This window comes from Pristiophorus japonicus, unplaced genomic scaffold, assembly GCF_044704955.1.
Source record: "Pristiophorus japonicus isolate sPriJap1 unplaced genomic scaffold, sPriJap1.hap1 HAP1_SCAFFOLD_29, whole genome shotgun sequence".
In the NCBI taxonomy this organism is placed as follows: Eukaryota; Metazoa; Chordata; class Chondrichthyes; family Pristiophoridae; genus Pristiophorus; species Pristiophorus japonicus.
Genome location: NW_027252668.1, coordinates 4,569,894 through 4,587,166, shown reverse-complemented (window position 1 = coordinate 4,587,166; position 17,273 = coordinate 4,569,894).

The following is a 17,273-nucleotide window of genomic DNA, read 5'->3' as shown; positions in this document are numbered from 1 at the left end:
GCGGCTCACCACCACCTTCTCAATGGTGATTAGGGATGGCCAATAAATGCTGGCCTTGCCAGCGATGTCCATATCCCAGGAACAAATTAAAATAATATGTTTAATGCATGGCTTGTAATTGGTAGTAACATTTATGGTGAATACACTGCGTTTAATTGGTAGCAACATTTATATTTAAGTAGGTCAATAAAACTTTCTCCATCGAGAAGAGTGACAGAACTATTCATTTAATCGATACCGATTGGGCGAGTAAGGATAAAGCTTACATATTGGCATACCGAACATGGTACTCAAGGAGATGGGGATAACTTGGATATCCCCCGAAAACGGGTGTGGGATCGCCTTGGACGATTAATCTACACCCGTTTCTTTATTGCTGGTAAATTGGTGCTGCCTGCAGTTTGAAATGATTGCAGTGTGCAGCCAGCGCTCTCCGCACTGTTTATTGCCTGCATGCATCAGCAAAGGCCCCGATATTGCAAGTGCCTGGCGCTACTCAAAGCTAGCCTGCACCTGTTAAAGGGGAGGTGCATTGTGGCTGCAGGAAGTGGTGGGAGGCATTTCAGAAGTGAATCTGTGCTGTGAAAGAGTGAAGAATGGCTGACCATGCGAGAGAGCGTGTACCAAGGGTTTCTGACACCACACTGCAGGCCTTGCTGGAGGAGGTGGAATGGAGGAGAGTTGACGATATTTGCATGGGGGAGGGGTGGGCAGAAGGCCCTCCAGACACATGATCAGGAGGCAGTAGGAAGAAGCAGTGGGGAGGTCAATGCCAGGAATGTTGCTCCTGGAACCTGGATGCAGTGCAGGAAGAAGTTCAATGATCTCACATGAGTAGGCAAGGTGAGTGAGTTCATCATCAAATGGTAAATCCGACCAACTGCACCACTAGCCTCATCCACTGCTCCATCCACTACACCCCCATCACCCACCTCCCAATAATCTCCATCAATCCGTGCTCAACACTAACATTCATATGTTTTACCTCACCCTCACACAATTAGCACTGTTGCAAGCCTTGCTCCCACAATTCACAGTTCGCACACACTGGTAGCTATTCAACCATGACAGCCACACCACCCCAACATATTGCACGACACTCACTGACACAATCTTTCTTGCAGAATGTGGAACATAACAACAGGCAGCAGGAAAGATGTGGAGGACAAGCACACCTGCATGGTTTAAGCCCCATGGAAGAGACAGTGCTGGCCTTCATGGGAAGGAGTCCTGCTGATACTGTGCCCAGTGACAGGGCTGCAAGGATCGATGGTGAGGGTATCAGCAGACCTAATCCTCCTTCCCTCATCTCACTTCACCCTATTCCCTCAATCTCTTCTGAGTGAGAGGCTGCAGAGGTTGTAAGCAGCACTTCTTACTGTCTCCTGTCCCCTCACCCAACCCAACCCTTCTCCCTTTCTCATTTCACACACCCAGGAACTGGAAGCTGCCCAGTCAGTGGAGACTCCATCACTCAATCCTACATTCGCAGCCACATGCTCAGTGACTGACACAGCACAGATTCTAGAGCTTCCACTGCGACAAACAGCTTCCATTAAAGGGCTGAGGACTCAAAATCCCCTTTAGCGCCTCCGGGCGCACTAATTGGTTGCAAAACACCTTCGCCCGGGGTGGGGAGCATTTACCAGTTCCTGCAAAATTCCGCAGGAGTCAGCAGAGTTGCTGCCAGAGTAGCGCCGCGGAGCAACCCCTTTCCGTCCCGCGGCAGATATTGCTCTGTGCTCCCCAAGTACTGCCCCTCCAACAGTGCAGTACCGCCCCTCCAACTGTGCAGTGCTCCCTCAGTACTGTCCCTCTGACAGTGCGACACTCCCTCAGTACTGCCCCTCCCACAGTGCGGTGCTCCCTCAGTACTGCCCCTCCCACAGTGCGGTGCTCCCCCAGTACTGCCCCTCTGACAGTGCAGCACTTCCTCAGTACTGACCCTCCGACAGTGCAGCACTTCCTCAGTACTGCCCGTCCAACAGTGTGAGAAGGTGAGGGTGTGAGATGGTGAGAAGACAGGTGTAAGGGAGTGCTGTACTGTCAGAGTGCCAGTACTGAGGGAGTGCTGCACTGTCAGAGGTGCAATATTTACAATGAGACATTAAACAGGCCCCGTCTGCCCCCTCAGGTGGATATGAAAGATCCCACGACCAGTATTTCAAAGAAGAGCAGAGATTGTTCTCCCCGGTATTCTGGGGACAATATTTATCCCTCAACAACATCCGAAACAGATTCCCTGGTCATTTATCTCACTGCTGTTTGTGGGACCTTGCTGTGTGTAAATTGGTGTGAGAGACACCCTATAAATGCAAGTCTGTTTATGTGGGAACCATCTTGAAATGATGGGAGAAAACTGAAAAGTGAAGTTACCTTTCCGAGATGCAGTGGACTGTTGTTTGGGGGTCTCTCCTCGTGCTGCTTTGATTTGGGAGATGTTTGACGGTCCGTGTGGCCTCAAGACACACTGCTTGTGATTACTCCAGGATCAACTCGACCTTCCTCATTGTTGCGACTGAGTTTACTTCAGTATCCAGGACACACTGAACCCTCCATTGGTTGCTGCTGGGCTTGTTCCAGTATCTGAGACACAGTGAACCCCCTCATGGTTGGGGCTTTTTCACCACACACTCTCACTTTACCTCTTTATTACCATCCCTACTTGTTTCCTCTACCCCGGCGAGCGGAGGCGAGAATTCCAGTCTCTGAATCTTGGGTTGACATCCAGCGAGGTCCTGGTGTCCGATGGGAGTGCACCGTCACCCCGTCCCCCTATCGAATCTAGCCGGACCCTCCTGGTCGGGCGGTGTTCATCAGGCTGAGGACCCGCAGGCGTAAAAATAAAAAGGGGAAGGTGACTCAAGTATGGCTAACAAGGGAAATTAGGGATAGTGTTCAATCCAAGGAAAGGCATATAAATTGGCCAGAAAAAGCAGCAAACCTGATGACTGGGAGGAATTTAGAATTCAGCAGAGGAGGACAAAGGGGTTAATTATGAGGGGGGAAATTGAATATGAGAGGAAGCTTGCTGGAACATAAAAACTGACTGCAAAAGCTTCTATTGCTATGTGAAAAGAAAAGGATTAATGAAGACAGATGTAGGTCCCTTGCAGTCAGAATCAGGTGAATTTATAATGGGGAGCAAAGAAATTGCAGACCAATTGAACGAATACTTTGGTTCTGTCTTCACTAAGGAAGACACAAATAACCTGGAAACAGCAGGGGACCGAGGGGCTAGCGAGAAGGAGGAACTGAAGGAAATCCTTATTAGCCAGGAAATTATGTTGAGCAAATTGATGGGATTGAAGGCCGATAAATCCCCAGGGCCTGATAGTCTGCATCCCAGAGTACTTAAGGAAGTGGCCCTAGAAATAGTGGACGCATTGGTGGTCATTTTCCAACATTCTATAGACCCTGGATCAGTTCCTATGGATTGGAGGGTAGCTAATGTAACCCCACTTTTTAAAAAAGGAGAGAGAAGGAATTATAGACCGGTTAGCCTGACATCGGTAGTGGGGAAAATGTTGGAATCAATTACTAAAGATGTAATAGAAGCGCATTTGGAAAGCAGTGACAGGATCGGTCCAAGTCCGCATGGATTTATGAAAGGGAAATCATGCTTGACAAATGTTCTGGAATTTTTTTGAGGATGTAACTAGTAGAATGGACAAGGGAGAATCAGTGGATGTGGTGTATTTGGACTTTCAAAAGGCTTTTGACAAGGTCCCACACAAGAGATTAGTGTGCAAAGTCAAAGCACATGGTATTGGGGGTAATGTATTGACGTGGATGGAGAACTGGTTGGCCGACAGGAAGCAAAGCGTTGTAATAAACAGGTCCTTTTCAGAATGGCAGGCAGTGACTAGTGGTGTACTGCAAGGTTCAGTGCTGGGCCCCTAGCTATTTACAATATACATTAATGATTTGGACAAAGGAATTGAATGTAATATCTCCAAGTTTGCAGATGACACTAAGCTGGATGGCAGTGTGAGCTGTGAGGAGGATGCTAAGAGGCTGCAGGATGACTTGGACAGGTTCGGTGAATGGGCAAATGCATGGCAGTTGCAGAATAATGTAGATAAATCTGAGATTATCCACTTTGGTGGCAAATACAGGAAGGCAGAAAATTATCTGAATGGTGACAGATTAGGAAAAGGGGAGGTGCAACGAGACCTGGGTGTCATGGCACATCAGTCATTGAAAGTTGGCATGCAGGTACAGCAGGCGGTAAAGAAGACAAATGGCATGTTGGTCTTCATAGTGAGAGGATTTGAGTATAGGAGCAGGGAAGTCTTACTGCAGTTGTACAGGGCCTTGGTGAGGCCTCACCTGGAATAGTATGTTCAGTTTTGGTCTCCTAATCTAAGGCAGGACATTCTTGCTATTGATGGAGTGCAGTGAATGTTCACCAGACTGATTCCTGGGATGGCAGGACTGACATATGAAGAAAGACTGGATGGACTAGGGTTATATTCACTGGAATTTAGAAGAATGAAAGGGAATCTCATAGAAACATATAAAATTCTGACGAGATTAGACAGGTTAGATGCAGGAAGAATGTTCCCTATGTTGGGGAAGTCCAGAACCAGGTGTCACAATCTAAGGATAAGGGGTAAGCCATTTAAGACTGAGATGAGGAGAAACTTCTTCACTCAGAGAATTGTGAACCTGTGGAATTCTCTACCACAGAAAGTTGTTAAGGCCATTTCGTTAGATATATTCAAAAGGGAGTTAGATGTGGCCCTTGCGGCTAAAGGGTTCAAGGGGTATGGAGAGAAAGCAAGAATGGGGTACTGAAGTTGCATGATCAGCCATGATCATATTGAATGGTGGTACAGGCCTACTCCTACACTTATTTTCGATGTTTCTATGTCCCAGCTGCCTGCTTCGTGGTCGTTGTTCCTTTGATCTACTGTTCTGAGGTGTTTCTTCTTCCTTTATCCTGTTGTTCCTCAGAGCTGTTGTTCTCAGCTCTTACATATATATCCATTTGATGAATACATCTCCTGCTGGGCTGCTTTCAGTTAATGCATCTGGATGAGTCTTGATGGCTGTGATGATGGGTCTGGATCTGTTTGGATGGCCACAATTCACACACAGAATCGACAGGCAAAAGATAACTCCTTATCTTTTGTGCCCCGTTATCCAAAAATGCATGCCTTGTGTGATCCTTTGTGAAACTGGATTTTCACAGACTTGTAGTCTCCATAGGAAACAGTTTTTTCCCCTCTGGCCAATTAATCCATGGGCTCCTCTGCTTGATTGTATCAAAACCCCTTGTCTCGATGTTAATCGGGTCTCACTCCTGACCCCAGAAATTGTATTAATCAGTTTATGAGTCACCACCTGCCCCAGGCTGGCGCTCTTTCTCCTGCTCAACAGTCCCATAGGTTTTCTTTAAACCATTTTAGCCCGTGGCCTCTTGCTGTGCCTTGATCATGAAATGTGTAAACCTTACAGATACAAACATCAAAGGCTCCGGTGGACAAAGAATTTTGTCGGCAGATGAAGCGGCAGCTTTCGACAGACTTGACGGCAGCACCAAAATCGTCAACTACGTCTAATCCATTCACCTGGGATGAACTAAAGGCAGCACTGTCGACAACCAAATCTGGAAAAGCTGCTGGTCTAGATGGTGTTTACCCATAATTCGTAAATGCACTGGGATCCAAATTGAAGAGATGGTTGGCCTACTTCTTCTCTGGTACTGGCAACTGGTAAAATTCCACCTATTTGGAGGGAGACTAAAATAATTGCCCTCCTGAAGCAGGGGAAGAATGCTTGTGAAGCCTCCAGCTATTGCCCGATCTCCTTACTTTGTACTTGTCATAAAGTGCTGGAGAGGCTACTACTCCACAGACTAGCCCCCATCATCGAGCCAACCATTCCTAAGGAGCAAGTGGGCTTCCGGAGTGGCTGTAACAGCTGTGACCAAGTGGTAGCTTTACTAACACACATCGAAGCAGGCTTCCAGTGCCAGTTTAAGACTGCCGTAGCACTCGTGGACCTGTCAGTGGGGTATGACACAGTATGGAAGCATGGACTGCTTTTCAAGCTCTGCATCATTTTACCCTGCACAACAACGATCCATCTCCTCAACTCCATGCTTAGCAACCGACACTTCCATGTGTACTCTGGCACTCAGAAGCGCAGATGTAGGACATTGAACAATGGACTCCCACAGGGTTGTGTCCTGGCACCCATGTTATTCAACGTTTACACCAGTGATCTGCCCAAAACAGAGTCCCGCAAGTTCATATACGCTGATGACATTGCCTTGGCCACGCTAAACACAAATCTGTCCAGCAGTGATTTACAGAGGATGGAGGCCTACTTCTCTTGATGGCGACTCCGGCCAAACCCGAAAAAGGCAGTCACCTCGACAGCCATCAAGCAAACCAAGCTTTGAAAGTCTCCTTTTGCGGCGCAGAGGTAAACCATGCCAAAAACTCCTCCTATTTAGGAGTCACGCTTGATCGTACCCTGTCATATATACAACATCTCCAGAACCTTTGGAAAAAACTAAAGAGTCAGGTCAACTTGATCCAGAAACTCACCGGAACCACATGGGGAGCAGATGCTCAAACCCTCTGTATGTCAGCACCTCTACACCAGCAAAGACATGTCGATCCAGGCCAACTTGAACAACCTACCACCAGCCCGTCTCACATCTAGAAGGCCATTTTGGACCGTCACTGAAGCCCTTCAGCGATCTCTCCTCAGCTTTGATGACCGATGGTGAAATGCCTGGAAGAACTAGACATACGGAATGTATTCCTTACATAACACCACAGAGTATAACCTGAAGGATCAAACATTCCTCGCAAACATTGGGCAACCATCAACCGCCTCAGAACTGGTCATCGTAGATGCTGCCACCTTCTCCATAGGTGGAAGAGTAAAGCATTCCCATCATGTGACTGTGGAGCTCCTAATCAGGTCCTGGAGCAAATCATTGAGCACTGCCCTCAGGGTAAATTTGCAGGAAGCCTACAAGATATCCATGCTGTTACACCGGAAGCTTTGGCCTGGGTAACCAACTTGGAAATTGACGTTTGATTTGCTTTGCTGTTACCATACGAAAAAAGAAGACTGGACTCATAACTAGCAGAAAGGAAGATGGCTGTGGTTATTGGAGGTCAATCATCTCAGCCCCAGGACATCGCTGCAAGAGTTCCTCAGGGCAGTGTCCTAGGCCCAACACTCTTCAGCTGCTTCATCAATGACCTTCCCTCCATCATAAGGTCAGAAGTGGGGATGTTCACTGATGATTGCACAGAGTTCAGTTCTATTCGCAACTCCTCAGATAATGGAGCAGCAAGAGCTGGGCAACATTCAGGTTCGAGCTGATAAGTGGCAAGTAACTTTTACGCAAAACATGTATCAGGCAATGACTACCTCCAACAAGCGACAGTCTACTGGCCCTTGACAGTCAACTTCATTAACAGCGCAGAATCCCCCACCATCAATATCCTGGGGGTCACCATTGACCAGAAACTTAACTCGAGCAGCCACGTAAATACTGTGGCAACAAGAGCGGGTCAGAGGCTGGGTATTCTGCAGCGAGTGTCTCACTCCTAACTCTCCAAAGCCTTTCCACCATCTACAAGGCACCATCTACAAGTGTGTGATGGAATACTCTCCAATTGCCTGGATGAGCGCAGCTCCAACAACACTTGGGAAGCTCGACACCATCCAGGACAAAGCAGCCCGCTTGATTGACACCCCATCCACCACCTTAAAACATCAACTCCCTCCACCACTGGCACAACTTGGCTGCAGTGTGTAACATCTACAAGATGCACTGCAGCAACTCACCAAGGCTTCTTCGCCAGCACCTCCCAATCCCATGACCTCTACCACCTAGAAGGACAAGGACAACAGGTGCATGGGAACACCACCACCTCCATGTTCCACCTCCGAGTCACACACCATCCTGACTTGTAAATATATCGGCCATTCCTTCATAGTCGCTGGGACAAAATCCTGGAACTCCCTCCCTAACAGCACTGTGAGAGTACCTTCACCACACGGACTGCAGCGGTTCAAGAAGGCGGCTCACTTTCACGTTCTCAGGGGCGATTAGGGATGGGCAATAAATGCTGGCCTGGAGAGCGCCACCCACATCTGGAGAACGAATAAAGAAAGGAATCAAATTCATGAGAATGCACCAAATTAAAGTGACAACTCAGCACTTTCTGGGGAAGTGATTGGCCCAGGCATATTGGTACGGAATCGTATTTAGAAAGGAATGGATAAAGGGGCAGGGGGAACACAGATACAAACAGAGACACAAATATGGACACACGCGTACACACAGACACACATATAAGCACAGACATACATACACACACACACGCAGGTAGAGACATCCCCTCAAACACAGACACAAGCCCGTGTACAGTCATAATCATCACAGGCAGTCCTGCGGAATCGGGGAAGACTTCCAATCTAAAAATGAGTCCTAAGGCGATTGAACAGTTCAATACGAGAACCACAGTCCCTATCACAGGTGGGACAGGTTTTCCGCACGCTCTTTCCGCTGCCTCCGTTTGATTTCTGTGTGCTCTCGGCGATGAGACTCGGGGTGCTCAGCGCCCTCCCGGATTTGCTTCCTCCACTGAGGGCGGTCTTTGGCCAGGGTCTCCCGGGTGTCAGTGGGGGTGTTGCACTTTCTCAGGGAGGCTTTGAGGGTGTCCCTGTAATGTTTCCTCTGCCCACCTTTGGCTCATTTGCCGTGAAGGAGTCCCCGAGTAGAGTGCTTGCTTTGGGAGTCTCGTGTCAGGCATGCGAACTATGTGGCCTGCCCAGCAAAGCTGACCAAGTGTTGTCAGTGCTTCAATGCTGGGGATGTTGGCCTGGTCGAGGACGCTAACGTTGGTGCATCTGTCCTCCCAGGGGATTTGTAGGATGTTGCGGAGACATCGTTGGTGGTATTTCTCCAGCGATTTGAGGTGTCTACTGTACATAGTCCATGTCTCTGAGCCATACAGGAGAGCGGGTATTACTACAGCCCTGTAGACCATGAGCTTGGTGGTGGATTTGAGGGCCCGGTCTTCAAACACTCTTTTCCTCAGGCGGCCGAAGGCTGCACTGGCGCACTGGAGGTGGTGTTGGATCTCGTCGTCAATGTCTGCTCTTGTTGATAGGAGGCTCCCGAGGTATTGGTACCGAATAGTATTTAGAAAGGTCCGGATAATGGGGCCGGGAGAGCACAGATACAGAGACACAAATATAGACACACGTGTACACACAGACACACATATATAACAGACATATATCACACACACAGGTAGAGACATCCCCCAAACACACACACAGCCCGTACACAGACATATATCACACACACAGGTAAACGCACCAACCGCCATCCTGTGGGCTCGGGCCCTCCCCGCCCCTGGTGTCAGTTTACATGACGTCACACAGACTGCGTTGCCAGGTTACCGGCGTCACACAACTTGCGTTGCTGGGTTACGGACGTCACTGGCGGTCAGACCGGGAAAGTGCGGCGCGGATTCAAATCAGCAGCCACGTGACTGGGAGCGGCCCCGCCTCCGCTGTGGGAGTGGGCGGGGCGCTTGTGGAGCTGTGCCGGGCCGCGATTGGTGCGGCGAGCTGTCAATCCGTTGCTTGCACCCAATAGTCGCGACGGATCACGATTGACTGGCTGAGCGCGCTCTGCGCATGTCCCGCATCCCCGGAAATTGACGGTTGGTAAAGGAAAAAATCAAAATGGCGGAAAGCGAGCGTGACCGGGGGCTGAGGGTGAGTGTCCCGCGGGGAGAGGGAGCCGGGGGCTGAGGGTGAGTGTCCCGGGGGCTGAGGGTGAGTGTCCCGGGGGGAGAGGGAGAGGGAGAGGGAGCCGGGGGCTGAGGGCTGAGGGTGAGTGTCCCGGGGGCTGAGGGCGTGTCCCGGGGGCTGAGGGTGAATGTCCCGGGGGGGAGAGGGAGCCGGGGGCTGAGGGTGAGTGTCCCGGGGGCTGAGGGTGAATGTCCCGGGGGGGAGAGGGAGCCGGGGGCTGAGGGTGAGTGTCCCGGGGGGAGGGGCTGAGGGTGTGTCCTGGGATGGGGTGCGGGGTGAAGAGGGAGCCGGGACACTTGCTCTAGTGCTAGAGACTGGCGGGTACAGAATATAACCAACACTCACATACCAATTACTGACAGTTCCAGCGTTAATCCACACTCACAAACCAGATACTGACAGGTACATATTGAGCACCTCACTCAAATATCAGAAACTGAGAGATGCAGAATAAAACCCACACTCGCGTACCGGGAAATTACAGGTACAGATTAAACACACACTCACATATCAAACTGGAAGGTGCTGATTAATCCCACACTCACATACCAGAAACTGACAGGTACAGTTTTAACCCTGACTCATCTGCTAGAAACTGACAGGTCTTGAGTCTCAAGAGAAGTAGCGGCAGGGATTGTGGATACATTGGTTGTTACTTACCAAAATTCCTTGGATTCTGGCAAGGTCCCAGCAGATTGGAAAACTGCAAATGTAATGCCCCTATTTTTAAAAAAGGAAGCAGACAAAAAGCAGGAAGCTCTAGAACAGTTAGCCCAACATCTGTGGTTGGGAAAATGTTGGGGTCCATTATTAAAGAAGCAGTAGCAGGACATTTGGAAAAGCATAATTCAGTCTGGCAGAGTTAGCATAGATTTATGAAGGGAAATTCATGTTTGACAAATTTTCTGGAATTCTTTGAGGATGTAACGAACAGGGTGGTAAAGGGGAACCAGTGGATGTGGTGTATTTGGATTTCCAGAAGGTATTTGACAAAGCGCCACATAAAAGGTTACTGCACAACAGAAAAGTTCACGGGGTTGGGGGTAACACATTAGCATGGATAGAGGATTGGCTAACTAACAGAAAACAGAGCATCGGGATAAATGGTTCATTCTTGGGTTGGCAATCAGTAACTAATGGGGTGTCGCAGGGATCAGTGCTGGGACCCCGGTATTTACAATCTATTAACGGCGTGGATGAAGGGACCGAGTGTAACGCAGTCAAGTTTGCTGACGATACAAACATGGGAGGAAAAGCAATGTGTGAGGACATGCAAAAGGACATAGACAGGCTAAGTGGGCAAACATTTGGCACATGCAGTATAATGTTGGAAAGTGTGAGGTTATGTACTGGCAGAAAAAAATCGAAGAGCAAGTTATTATTTAAATGGAGAAAAATTGCATAGTGCTGCAGTACTGGGGGTCCTGGTGCATGAAATACAAAAGGTTAATATGCAGGTACAGCAAGTGATCAGGAAGGCCAATGGAATCTTGGCCTTTATTGCAAAGGGGATGGAGTATAAAAGCAGGGAAGTCTTGCTGCAGTTATATTGGTGAGGCCACACCTGGAATTCTGCATACAGTTTTGTTTCCATATTTAAGAAAGGATATCCTTGAGTTGGAGGCTGTTCCGAGAAGGTTCACTAGGTTGATTCCGGAGATGACGGGGTTGACTTCTGAGGGAAGGTTGGGCCTCTACTCATTGGAATTCAGAAGAATGAGAGGTGATCTTATCGAAACGTATAAGATTATGAGGGGACTTGACAAGGTGGATGCTGAGAGGATGTTTCCGCTGAGAGGATGTTTCCACTGATAGGGGAGAGTAGAACTAGAGGGCATAAACGTAGAATAAGGGGCCGCCCATTTAAAACTGAGATGAGGAGAAATTTCTTCTGACGGTTGTAATCTGTGGAATTCGTTGTTTCAGAGAGCTGTGGAAGCTGGATCATTGAACAAATTTAAGACAGAGATAGACAGTTTCTTAACTGATAAGGAGTTATGGGGAGCAGGAAGGGAAGTGGAGCTGAGCGCATGAACGGATCAGCCATGACCGTCTTAAATGGCGGAGCAGGCTCGAGGGGCTGTGTGGCCTACTCCTGCTCCTATTTATGTCGACAGATACATACTCCCATACCAGAGACAGACTTGCATTGAGATAGATATACACTCCCATAGCACAGACTGACAGGCACAGAGATAGACACATACTCTCATACCAGAATCTGACAGGCACACAGATAGATACATATACCCATACCAGACACTGACAGGCACAGAGATGGATAGATACTCCCATACCAGATACTGACAGGCACAGTGATACTTACTGACATGTACACGGATCGAAACATACTCCCATACCACAGACAGACAGGCACAGAGATAGATACGTACTCTCATACCAGAGACAGACACGCACAATGATAGATACATGTTCCCATTGCAGAGACTGACGGGCACAGAGATAGATATATACTTCCATACCAGAGAATAATACATAGAAACATAGAAAATAGGTGCAGGAGTAGGCCATTCGTCCCTTCTAGCCTGCACCGCCATTCAATGAGTTCATGGCTGAACATTCAACTTCAGTACCCCATTCCTGCTTTCTCGCCATACCCCTTGATCCCCCTAGCAGTAAGGACCTCATCTAACTCCTTTTTGAATATATTTAGTGAATTGGCCTCAACAACTTTCTGTGGTAGAGAATTCCACAGGTTCACCACTCTCTGGGTGAAGAAGTTCCTCCGCATCTCGGTCCTAAATGGCTTACCCCTTATCCTTAGACTGTGACCCCTGGTTCTGGACTTCCCCAACATTGGGAACATTCTTCCTGCATCTAACCTGTCTAACCCCGTCAGAATTTTAAACGTTTCTATGAGGTCCCCTCTCATTCTTCTGAACTCCAGTGAATACAAGCCCAGTTGATCCAGTCTTTCTTGATAGGTCAGTCCCGCCATCCCGGGAATCAGTCTGGTGAACCTTCGCTGCACTCCCTCAATAGCAAGAATGTCCTTCCTCAGGTTAGGAGACCAAAACTGTACACAATACTCCAGGTGTGGCCTCACCAATGCCCTGTACAACTGTAGCAACACCTCCCTGCCCCTGTACTCAAATCCCCTCGCTATGAAGGCCAACATGTCATTTGCTTTCTTAACCGCCTGCTGCACCTGCATGCCAACCTTCAATGACTGATGTACCATGACACCCAGGTCTCTTTGCACCTCCCCTTTTCCTAATCTGTCACCATTCAGATAATAGTCTGTCTCTCTGTTTTTACCACCAAAGTGGATAACCTCACATTTATCCACATTATACTTCATCTGCCATGCATTTCCCCACTCACCTAACCTATCCAAGTCGCTCTGCAGCCTCACAGCATCCTCCTCGCAGCTCACACTGCCACCCAACTTAGTGTCATCCGCAAATTTGGAGATACTACATACGCACAGAGATAGATACGTACTCCCATACCACAGATTGACTGGGCCAGAGATATGTACATACACCTACCAGAGACTGACAGGCACAGTGATAGATACATATTCCCATGCCAGTGACTGACAGGCACAGATAAATACATAGTCCCATAGCAGAGTGACAGGCACACAGATAGATACATACTCCCAGACCAGAGACTGACAGGCATACAGCTAGATACACACTGCCACACCAGAGACTGACAGCACACAGATAGATACATACTCTCATACCAGAGACTGACAGGCACAGATAGATACATAATCCCATACCAGAAATTGACAGGCACAGAGACAGATATATACTCTCATACCAGAGACTGACAGGCACAGATAGATACATAATCCCATACCAGAAATTGACAGGCACAGAGACAGATATATACTCTCATACCTGAGACTGACAGGCACAGATAGATACATAATCTCATACCAGACGTCGACAGGCACAGAGATAGATGCATACTCCCATATTAGAGACTGACAGGCACAGTGATAGATACATATTACTATACCAGAGACTGATGGGCACAGCGATAGATATATACTCCCATATCAGACACTGACAGGCAAACAGCTAGATACATACTCCCACACCCGGCACTGACTACTGACAAGCACAGAGATAGATACAAACTTCTATACAGGACACTGACAGGCACAGTGATAGATACATACTCTCATTTTAAAGCCAAGGAAGTGGCATACAAATTGGCTAGAAATAGCAGCGAACCCAGGGACTGGGAGAAATTTAGAACTCAGCCGAGGAGGACAAAGGGTTTGATTAGGGCAGGGAAAATTGAGTACGAGAGGAAGCTTGCAGGGAATATTAAAACGGACTGCAAAAGCTTCTATGGATATGTAAAGAGAAAATGGTTTGTAAAGACAAACGTAGGTCCCCTGCAGTCAGAATCAGGGGAAGTCATTACGGGGAACAAAGAAATGGCAGACCAATTGAACAATTACTTTAGGTTCGGTATTCACTAAGGAGGACACAAACAACCTTCCGGATATAAAAGGGGTCAGAGGGTCTAGTAAGAAGGAGGAACTGAGGGAAATCCTTATTAGTCGTGAAATTGTGTTGGGGAAATTGATGGGATTGAAGGCCGATAAATCCCCAGGGCCTGATGGTCTGCATCCCAGAGTACTTAAGGAGGTGGCCTTGGAAATAGCGAATGCATTGACAGTCATTTTCCAACATTCCATAGACTCTGGATCAGTTCCTATGGAGTGGAGGGTAGCCAATGTAACCCCACTTTTTTAAAAAAAGGAGGGAGAGAGAAAACAGGGAATTATAGACCGGTCAGCCTGACATCGGTAGTGGGTAAAATGATGGAATCAATTATTAAGGATGTCATAGCAACGCAGTTGGAAAGAGGTGACATGATAGGTCCAAGTCAGCATGGATTTGTGAAAGGGAAATCATGCTTGACAAATCTTCTGGAATTTTTTGAGGATGTTTCCAGTAGAGTGGACAAGAGAGAACCGGTTGATGAGGTGTATTTGGACTTGCAGAAGGCTTTCGACAAGGTCCCACACAAGAGATTAATGTGCAAAGTTAAAGCTCATGGGATTGAGTGTAGTGTGCTGACGTGGATTGAGAACTGGTTGGCAGACAGGAAGCAAAGAGTACGAGTAAATGGGTACTTTTCAGAATGGCAGGCAGTGACAAGTGGGGTACCGCAAGGTTCTGTGCTGGGGCCCCAGCTGTTTACATTGTACATTAATGATTTGGACGAGGGGATTAAATGTAGTATCTCCAAATTTGCGGATGACACTAAGTTGGGTGACATTGTGAGCTGCGAGGAGGATGCTATGAGGCTGCAGAGTGACTTGGATAGGTTAGGTTGTAAATTCCTGGATTCTTTTACTTCAATCTGGTTCAGCAAAATTACTGAGTCGAATACCTCTTGTGCTTTGAACAAAGCAGTCTTTATTACCGGCCAGTAAGACCTATCAGACAGAAGATATACTCTCTGGAAAGAGCGTACACACTCCCTACGGATAGGTGAAGTTACATCGTAAAGCGTTAACAGTTATACAGTTTTGAAATCAGATAACAAAATACAAATGGATTGACAGTCTAACTCAGCCACTCATTAGTCCATCTATATGAGATGTTCTTCTTGAAAGCTCAAGTATTGCCTCTAAATGTTTCAATCTAATGGTGTGACTATTTACTGAGACCTTGCAATTCTGCAGATGTATTTCATGTTACAATTATATATTATTGGCAGGATTAGTGACTTGAAACCTTGAGACAGACTGTTAGCTATGCTGATGTTGCACTATTTGCAATCTGACATTCTCCCAGCTATTCTTCCATGGCTTATACATTTTCATATATCCCGTTTACTTTACTGTCCTTAATTCCATATATTCCGTTCAGATATCCACATCCCCCCTTTTATCATTCTATGATAACATTTAGGATCATTCTAGGAGTATTGCATTGTTGAGTAGTTCTCTAGTTTGTTGGATCATAACCCGGGAACCCTTGACCACAAGAGGGTCTGCTAACCTTGTCATTGCTTTACAGCAGAGGTTAAGGCAACCAACAATCAAACAGCAGGTAATTATTATGAGGAGAACAATTGCCCCATGTATTAGATAGGATCTCCAAGATCCACCCAGAAACCAATCAAACCTGCTAAGTTCTTTTGCTGGTGTGGATAACTTTTTCACCTCCCTCCTTATGTGATCGGCAAGGTGGGTTATGTTTTCTGAACTATCAGGAATGTAAGTGCAACATTCAGATCCTATCAGGGCACACGTTCCCCCCTTTCTCAGCTAACAGGTAATCGAGGGCCATTCGGTTTTGTAATGCTACGGTCCTTATCGCTACCATTTCAGCTGTGATGACCTCCAGAGCCTCAGCAGTGCGGTTAGCTACCTGTTCCAATATCGTTCCTTTGAATCCATCTAACAGTCTCAGTTAGGGTCAGGGGAACGGTGCGCAAAGGAATTCCCCCTTTGGAATGTATAGGGATATGTGAACACACCCAGCATCTAGTGAAGTGCCCTTTTTCCGCATAAACGTAAGACATATACAAAAAGGTGTTTACATGGAGGTCTCGCCTTTGTCTTCCTTCCCGTGCACCAAAATTGTCATATATCAACACTATTATGCAGACAGTAGCATACAGACACAGTCTCATCTTATAAATAGTCCAATTATTTAGCTGATAAAAAGAGTTCTGTTTTCACGTTTCCCTTCAGGTCTCCGTCAGTGTATTTGGCTGTCTGACAGGTAAGAGTTCAAACTGATCCTCCTTCAACTGCCTTGTTCAGCTATAGGGAGGAGGAGATCTGGAACAGAAACAGGAATTAGACTAACCAGCAAAATTTGTTTAAATGGTGATGAGCTTGCAGTGGTGCAGGTGAACCCAGGCACTTTTCCCCTCAACCTTGGCTGCAGTGGGGGTAGTGAGTGACACCTAAAAAGGCCCCTCCTATTGTGGCTCTAATCCCTTCCGAATCCATACTTCCCTGGTGCCACGAGGGACAATTCGGGTAAAACTAGGAGGTCGAGGTGAGCATCTTGAACCTGGTTGTGAACTAGTCGCAGAGCCTGAGTCAGAGAAAGAACATAGGTGGTCATCAGTCTAGCTGAGATCTCATATCTAGGAACAATTTCCCTCATTAACACCTTAACAACAGTCTGAGTCTTATTGTCCAGGTTAGGGTAGGCTTCAATCCATCTGCTAAACACATCTACTATTACTAACACATATCTGTAACACTGAACTTTTTGCAACTCAATGTAGTCCAACTGAAATGTCTCAAAGGGACCTTCGGGTAGGGGTGTTTTACCCCAACCACAGGGGACTCCCTTCCCTGGATTATGTTGCTGGCCAACCAGGCAAAGACTACTGATGTTCTGGGTGAGCGCCTGGAGTCTAGGGTGCCACCAAGTAGCCAAAAGCGTATCACTTGTTGCCCTTGCTCCACAATGAGTAGCAAAATGCAAACATTCTATAACCCATGAGGC